Raw genomic sequence first — 9,811 nt, 5'->3', positions numbered from 1 at the left:
TGTTGTTTGTCCTTCATTTTTGAAGAGGATCATGACATCAGGGTAATGTCATGACTTGCAGTGATTTGGATTTAACTGAGGGAGAGCCATGCAATGTCACCAGCCTCACTTTATCCTCCAGAGCCATCTGGGTCCAATGACATGATATATATCAGAATGACTGGAGATGGCCCCTAGATGTTTAAGGCAATTGGTATTAAATGGCTTTCTCAGGGTCACACAGCTAGTAAGTGTCTTAGGTCAGATTTGAACGCAGGTCTTCCCAACTTCACGCAAATGTGCTATCCACTGTGCCACCTAGCTGCCCTGAGAAAATGGTAATTATTTAACTTAGAATATTTGTAATAATGTTTCAATCTTTCAAATCATATACTTTATTGGGGGATGGTTGACTCTTTTTATTTAGACTTTTAATGAGGGGAATATGTATTTTTGCAATTTTTCTGACTAGAAAAAATGGAGAATGTGAAATTTCAACTTCATATCCTAAAGGCAAGTCATTGTTCTTTGTTTGGCAATACAAGGTGACAGTCCCACAGCGACTTTTAAATAACAACACAGGAGAACTCATGAGAAAACAGAAAAAAATGGGCAGAAAACAGTGAAAATTAATTAGAAATACAGGCCTATAAATTTCCCTTTTGAGCCTTAGGGCAATGTCCTTGGCAAAAAGTAGATTGAATATTTTACAGCTCCAATTACTCAAGAAATAGCTTAGGATCATTCTAACGTAACTGATTTCACTGATCTTTCAGCTACAAATAGTTCACTCAATATTGCTCTAACATTATATAGCATATTGGGGGTGGGGAGTGTCATTGATATAGGAACCATGAAAATTGAAATATTGAAACAGTTGGAAATTGATGACTCTCACGCATTAAATCTGTGATTACATGATTGAATGGATAAAAATGGATGAATGAATTAATGAAGGATAAAAGCATTTATTATGCTTTTATATGTGTAGCACTTTATTAAGCTCAAGAGATAAAAATATAAGCAAGAAAGATAATCCTTGACCTTAAGAGTTTGTATAATATTGAGAGAAGGCAACAAATCCAAGTCACCTGGAGAAAAGGAGTAATATATATTTAGTGACATAATTTTGAAATTTCTGAGAAGTAATCTGGAGACTTGGCACTTGCAAAAAATCACCTATTAAATTAAGTACCTCAGGAGAAAAGTTCGAGTTCTGTTGGAAGGGAGGAGATATCCAGCATATGGTTAGAGTTTTGGAAATTACTGGTCAGGGGGCAGCTAGGTGGAACAGTGAATAAAGCACCGGTGCCAGATTCAGGAGGACCTGAATTCAAATCCAGCCTTGGACACTTGATACTTACTAGCTGTGTGACCCTGGGCAAGACACTTAACCCTCATTGCCCTGCCCCGCTTCCCCCCCCCCCAATAAGTAAAAAGGAAATGACCAGTCTGTGACATGGAAGCCAAGTTCTCATGAAGATAAGGCAAAATCTCTCCATCAGGCCTAAGGGTTGCAGAATCAGAGAGTGGGACCTATTGGGAGGGAGATGAGGAGGATATTAATATGTTCAGAACAGAAAATACTCTCCACATCCAGGAAAAAAAAAAACACAAAACAACCATGGAGTCTGAATACAGATTGAAGCACACTATTTTCATTTTTGTTGTTGTCATTTTGTTTGTTTCATCTTGTGTTTTTTTGCTCAGAAAACTGGAAAGCAGTTTGGCAGAAACTAGATATACCTACTTTCACAACATATACCAAGATAATGTTAAAATGGTCACATGTTTTTAAACATATAGGGTGTTACCATAAACAAATTAGGAGAGCCTGGAATATTTTACCTGTCAGATCTATGCATAAGGTAAAAAAATTATTACCAAACTAAAGATAGAGGATATTATGGGATAAAAGACTTTGATTAAATCATTCTTTAAAGTTTTTGCAGAAAGAAAATTAAAGTAGCCAAGATTAGAAAAAGCTGGAATCTACAAAAAAAAAAAAAAACCCAGTAAGTTTCTCTGATAAAGGCCTCAGATTTGTAGGGAATGGATTCAAATTTATGTGAATGTAAGGTGTTTCTTTTTTTCCCAATTAATAAATAGCCAAAGTCATGAACATGCTATTTTCAGAAGAAGAAATTAAAGCTAAGTATAATCATACAGGGGGAAAGTTCTAAATTGCTATTCATTTAAGAAATTAAAATTAAAACAATTTGGAGGTCGGGGCGGCTAGGTGGTGCAGTGGATAAAGCACCGGCCCTGGATTCAGGAGTTCCTGAGTTCAAATCCAGCCTCAGACACTTGACACTTACTGGCTGTGTGACCCTGGGCAAGTCACTTTACCCCATTGCCCCATAAAAAAAAAAAAGAAAAAAAACAATTTGGAGGTTCCACTTCACACCTTTCATATTAGCTAATATGACAGAAAAGGAAAATGGCAAATGAGAGAGAGGATATGGGAAAATTAGGACAATAATGCATTGTTGTTGGAGTTGTGAACTGATATTATTCTGCCGGACAATTTGGAAATATGATTGAAGAATACTTTTGTATGCAATTGATAAAAATAGTGATTTAATTCATTATACCAATAAAACTAATTTTCTTTCCCTGGGTGTATATATAAAGCACAACAAGGAAGTGACCAAGTCACATTCACTTCAAATTAAAATTTTATAGCATTCATTTCATTTCATTCATTTAATCAAATGACTAATGTGGTAATGTTTTACATAATAGCATATGTAAAGCCCATATTTGATTACTTACTGCCTCAGGAAGGGGGGAGGGGAGGGAAGGAAAGAATGATAAAAATTGGTACTCAAAACTATAAAAAAATATGCATTATTTAAAAATAAGAGCAAGAAGCATACTTTTTAAACACTTTATTTTTCTTATTTTTTGGTCTCCATTTTCTTTGGCAATTTGGCTAATATGGAAATATTTTGCATGACTGCATATGTAAAACCAGCTTGTTTTCTCAGTGAGGAGGGAAGAACATAAATGGAGAAGAGTATTTAGAACTCAATTAAAGAAAAAGAATGTTCAAATTATCTTACATATAATTGGGGGGGGAATAAATAAAATGATTTGGAAATAGTTAATGAGGACAAGTCTTCTCCTTGATTCCTGTTTGTTTTTTCTCTATAGACATTCTGAATTTATGATCCTAATTAGAGAAGGCCGTCACAAAATGTGCTTGCATTTTTCATAGTGAGATGGAAATAAATCGACTATATGAATAGAGAACAAACAATAATGGATTTAAACAGGATAAAAGAAATTGGAGTTTGTTTTTTGAGGATTATTGCTACATGTAGATGGTTCATTACCCATATGTTAGGCATTTTTTATCAATACTTTGACTTTGACATGTGATGAAAATAGAAAAAATTACAAAATACATCTTAATACTATTTAGTCTATTTCTTGCAGAAAAAATATTTTATAGAATTTCAAAAAAAAATAAATAATTCATTTGGAAGTATATAAGGTCAAGAATCTCAAGGGAATCAATGAAAATATGTGAAAGAAGGTGACTTATGAGTACTAGATCTCAAACTGTTAAAAATTGGTTACCTTCAAATTAATCTGGTACTGGCTGAGAAATAGACTGGTGGATTAGTGTAATAGATTAGGTACATAATACTGAGTATTAAATGACCATAGGAATCTAGTGTTTGACACTATTTAAAAATTTTTGCTGGGAAAAGTGGAAACCATTTTAGCAGAAATTTGGTATAGACCAACAACACATGCCATATGCCAAGATAAACTCCAAAAGGGTACATAAGTTAGACATAAAGGATGATGTCATAATCAAATTAGGGGAGCATGGAATATTTTATCTTTTAGGTTTGCTGGTAAGAGGAGAATTTATGACCAAACAAGATATAGAAAACCTTATAAGATAAAAAATGGATTATTTTTTTAATTTATATATTTAATTTTTCAATCTTTGTTTAGATAAGATTTCCAATTTCAAATTTTTCTTCCTCCCTCCCCTCCCTTCTCCCCTAGACAGCAGGTAATCTGATATATAACATTAAATATATTTCTGCATTAGTCATGTTATACAAGAAGAATCAGAGCAAGAAGGAAAAACCTCAAAAAAAGAAAATCAACAGCACAAAAAACAAAAGAGATAGTATGGTGCAATAAGCGTCCATATTCCACAGTTTCTTTTTTTCTGGATTTGGAGAGCCTTTTCCATCATGTGTCCCTTGGAACTTTCTTGTACCATTGGATTGGTGAGAAGAGTATAGTTTATCACAGTTGATCAACACACAATGTTGATGATATTGTGCACAATGTTATCCTGGTTCTGCTCATCTCACTCATCATCAGCTCACATAAGACCCTCCAGGTTTCTCTGAACTCCTCCTGCTCATCATTTCTTACAGCATAATAGTATTCCATTACATCCATATACCACAACTTGTCCAGCCATTCCCCAATTGATGGGCATCCCTTCAACTTCCAATTCCTTGCCACCACAACAAGAGCAGCTATAAATGTTTTTTTTACATGTAGGTCCTTTTCCCTTTTCCGTGATCTCTTTGGGGAAAAGACCCAAAAGTGGTTTTGCTAGATCAAAAGGTATGCACAGCTTTGTGGCCCTTTGGGCATAATTCCAAATTGTTCTCCAGAATGGTGGGATCAGTTCACAGCTCCACCAACAATGCATTAGTGTTCCAATTATTCCACAGCTTTTCCAACATTTATTATTTTCCTTTTTTGTAATTTTAGCCAATCTGATAGGTGTCAGGTGGTACCTCAGAGTTGTTTTAATTTGCATTTCTCTAATCAATAGTGATTTAGAGCATTTTTTCATATAGCAATAGATAGCTTTGATTTCTTCATCAGAAAACTTCCTGTTCATATCCTTTGACCATTTCTCAATTGGGGAATGACTTGGATTCTTATAAATTTGATTTAGTTCCCTATATACTTTAGAAACGAGGGCTTTATCAGAAGTACTGGCCATAAAAATTGTTTCCCAGATTTCTGCCTCCCTTCTAATTTTGGATGCATATCAGAGAGTACATGATAGCATCAGGGTATAGCATTACTGACCACCACGGGCTCGATCCAGTTGGACTTGCTGGTCAACCCATTTTCTTTAGCTGTACCAAATCTGGAGCTTTACTATAAAGCAGCAGTCATCAAAACTATCTTTTGCTGGCTAAGAAATAGAGTGGAGGATCAATGGAATAGGCTAGGCACAGGAAACACAGTAGTAAATGGCATTAGTAATGTAGTGTTTGATAAACCCAAAGACTCCAGCTTCTGGGATAGGAACTCATTATTTGACAAAAACTGCTGGGAAAACTGGAAGATAGTATGGCAGAAACTAGGCATAGACCAACATCTTACACTTTATACTAAAATAAGGTCATAAAGGATACATGATTTAGACATAAGAGGTGATACCATAGGTAAAGTAATAGAGGAAAGAATAGTCTACCTTTCAGATCTTTGGAAAGGAGAACCATGTATGAACAAACAAGAGATAGAGAATATTATGAAATGCAAAATGGATGATTTTGATTACATTAAATTTAAAAAGTTTTTGTACAAACAAAATAGATTATTTTGATTTAATCAAATTAAAAGGTTTTTGTACAAATAAAACCAACATAGTCAAGATTAGTAGTAAAGTTGGAAACTGGAAAAATACAGGAAGTTTCTCTGATGAAGGCATAATTTCTCAAATATATAGAGAACTGCCTCAAATTTATAAGAATATAAGTCATTCCCCGATTGATATGATGTCAGAGATATGAACAGGCAGTTTAAAAAAAAAACATCTATAGTCATATGAAAAGGTCCTCTTAATTGCTATTGATTAGAGAAATGCAAATTAAAATAACTCTGAGGTACCACCTCCTACCTATCAGATTGACTAATGTGAAAGAAAAGAGAAAATACAAATGTGGGAGGGTCTATAGGAAAATTCGGACACTAATACTGTTTTGGTCAATTTCTGAGTGGATCTAATCATCCTGGAGATCAATTTGTAACTATGCCCAAAGGGGTATAGAACTGTGCATAGCCTTTGACCCAGCAATATCACTACTAATTCTCTTTCCCAAAGACATAAAATAAAAGTTTAAATAACCTATACATTAAAAAATATTCATAGGATTTCTTTTTGGCATGGAAAAAATTAGAAACAAGGATGTCCATTATTTCAGAAATGTCTGAACAAGGGGTACTATATGATTGTGTGGTGCTATTAGAAATTGCAAGCAGGATGCTTTCAGAACAACCTCTAATGATTTATATGTATGCATTTATATGTGTATATGCATGTACACATGAATATGTACGCACATATGTGTATATATACATACACACATGTATGAACACATACATACACACATACATACGTGATCAGAATCAGGAAAATGCTTTATGCAGTAATAGCAATATTTTATGATATTCAACTGTGAATGACTTAACTATTCTCAGCAATACAATGATCCCAGATAGTTTTCAAGGACTTATGATGAAAAATGATATCCACATATAGGTGGGGTGTGGACAGATGGAATCTGTTTGAAAATTGCAGATTGAAGTTCACTGTTTTGTTTTGTTTTTTCTTATGATATTTTTCCTGGGGTATTTTTTACTTACATGTAATTAAGAAAAATAAAATAAAAACTATTGTAAAAACAAAGGAATCATAGCTTTTATATTATCTAATGACTAACATGCTATGGGAGAAATTTAATCACGTTAATACTGACATGTTGATTTAATGTGAAACCAGAAGGAAAAGTTTTTGCTAAATAGTTGGACATCTCATAACCTTTTCAGAGTTGCTTTCAGCATTCATAAAAGGCACCAAAAGAAAATGTCTTATCTTGTAGTGTTTTATGGATGATACTATTTTTCAAAAAGAACATAATGAAAATAATGCAGCTAATATATAAATGCATGTGGTAGAAGATAAGAGGTGGAAAAAATTCTTCAAAACTAAAGAATACCCTCCAAATCAAAGTAATGTATACTTTAATGTTCAGTCAGTGACTCTGACACAAGAGTTGAGATAGGTAGGGATGATAAGTATATGTAGGATAACATAAATCTGTAGTAAGGAATGAGGAATGACCAAAACTTTCTTCAAGAAAAGAATTATATGGCATTGGATGAAGTGAGTTCAAAATGATCTCATAAATACTAAATAGATTATATAAATGACATGACTATTATGGGAATCATTCTTAAACATGTACAATCAGGTCATTTAATTGACTATCTATCTATCTGGTTTGACTTTAAATCAACACGTCAGTACTAAAGTGATTAAGTTTCTCCCATAGCATGTTAGCCATTAGATAATGGAAAAACTATGATTCTTATTTTACATAGGTTTTATTGTATTTTCTCAATTACATGTAACCAAAGAACACACCAGGGAAAACAGAGTAAGAAAAAAAAATAAGCTTCAATCTGCTCTGTATCTATGTATTTATGTATCTATGTATGTATGTATCTATCTATCCATCTACAAACATAGGTATGTATGTATATGTTTCTTTCATTTCATATAGTTCAACATTAATTTTTTAGCATTTAAAAAAAAAGAGTTCCATATTTAGACAGAGGGCACATATTTTAGTTGAATATGAAGCAATGCTATCTTTAGAAGAATAACATTAAGGGGTGAGAGGAATGCGCAGGAAGAAAGGAAAAGGGAGAGGTGGAATGTGGTAAATTATCTCATATAAAAGAAGCAAGAAAAAGCTTATCCAGTGGAGGGGAAGATGGGGGAGGTGATGTTGAGTGAGTGATCCTTCCTTACTCACATCGGAATTGGGTCAAAAAGGGAATAATATACACACTCAATTGGGTATAATAATCTATCTTACCCTGCAGGAAAGTAGAAGGGGAAAGGGATAAGATGGGGGCGGGGGAAGTGATAGAAGGGATGGCAGATTGGGGGAGGGGGAAGTCAAAAGCAAAACACCTTTGAAGAGGGAAAGGGTGAAAGGAGATAGAGAAAAGAGTAAATGGCATGGGGAGGGAGTAGGATGGAGGGAAATTATTTAGCAATACTAACTGTGAAAAAAATTTGAAGCAAGTTTCTTTGATAAAGACCTCATTTCTCAAACACATAGAGAACTCAGTCAAAGTTCTTAAAATGGCCAGTTGACAATTTCTGTACAGGTAAGTAGCATTTTTCATCATGGGTCTTTCGGAATTGTCTTGGATAATTTTATTAATCAAAATAGCTGTATTTCATTGCTGATCATTGTTACAATAATGCTGTTACTATGTACAATATTCTCCTAGTTCTATTCACTTCACTTTCTCTTAGTTCATAAAAAACTTCCCAGCTTTTCTGAAACTATCACCCTCTTCATTTTTACAGCACAATACTATATTCCTATACCACAGCTTGTTCAACATTCTCCAGGTGATAATCATTCTTCAATTTCCAATTCTTTGCCATCATAAAAACAGCTGTTACCAATATTTTTGTACCAGTAGAACTTTTTTGCTTTGATCTCTTTGGTATACAAAACTTATAGTGGTTGGATGAAAGAGTATACACAAATCCAAATGATTCACTGGAATGCCAATCATTGACTTTTTAAAACAAAGTTCAAAATTAGTGAACTGCAAAAAGAAAGATATGAGAAAAAGATATGACAAGCATTTAGAACAATTCTATCCTGACATTGAAAAGAATTATTGATAATGAAAAATGGGATGCAGTTTGAAGAGTAGAAATATAAATGGATTATAATAATTTTATAAGGAAATTTAATCAATGTAAATTAATTGATATAACAAGGAGAACAAAGGTGACTACAACAGCCTGGTAAGGAAACACTTGATATATTTAAAACAGTATAAGGGCAGCTAGGTGGTGCAGTGGATAAAGCACTAGCCTTGGATTCAGGAGGACCTGAGTTCAAATCCAGCCTCAGACATTTGACACTTACTAGCTCTGCGACCCTGGGCAAGTCACTTAACCCTCATTGCCCTGCAAACAAACAACAAAAAAAACAGTATCAAGATGTCTGTGAAAGACACAACAGATTTAAACTATAAATTCATTTATAAATTCTTAAGGAGAAAGATGATAGAAAATTATGTATAGTATAACCTAATAAATTCAGTGGCAGAGTTACAATTTAAGGGAAAAAATAGCAAGAGACCTAACTATGCAAAGTTATCTCAAGGGAATTTAGATGAAAATGGAAGAACACATAATGAAAAATGGAAAAGATTTTCAAAGATTCTTCTTTTAATAATATTTTGCCATCATGAATAGTGGAGCCAATGCACTTAGACTCTTAAGATTTCAGCACCAGAAATGATTTTAGAGGAAGCAGAAATGGCATCAAAGAGATTAAATACAGGAAAAGCAGCTAGATTAGGCCATGTACATATATAAGAGAACCATGATAGAAGCAATATAATCATGAAGATGTTGAGGAATCTGAATGAGAAGATACTGAAAGGCATGGAAAGTATTTTAGACCTTATTATTATTGTCCAGAAAAGATGAATGAGAAAACTCTAATAAATATGAACCCATATGCTTATTTTTCCAACTATAAAAAAGTTCCACTTAAATATAAGTATTATGAGAATAATTTACATTCACACTGATGGCATTCTCAACATAGGTAATTTTAAGGTACACTCAGACTTCCACAAATAACATTCCACAGCACACCACACACTTCTCATGGTGCTTGATACTTGATAATATTGATTACTTGATAATGGGGGGAGAGATTTCCGATTCAAGAGAATGAGACACAGTGAAGGAGAGAGACAGATACAGAGATGCACAGAGAAAGCT

The sequence above is a fragment of the Dromiciops gliroides genome, chromosome 5 (genome assembly GCF_019393635.1).
Source record: "Dromiciops gliroides isolate mDroGli1 chromosome 5, mDroGli1.pri, whole genome shotgun sequence".
NCBI lineage: Eukaryota > Metazoa > Chordata > Mammalia > Microbiotheria > Microbiotheriidae > Dromiciops > Dromiciops gliroides.
The sequence above is the reverse complement of the archived record's forward strand: the minus strand, read 5'-3'. Positions refer to the sequence as shown.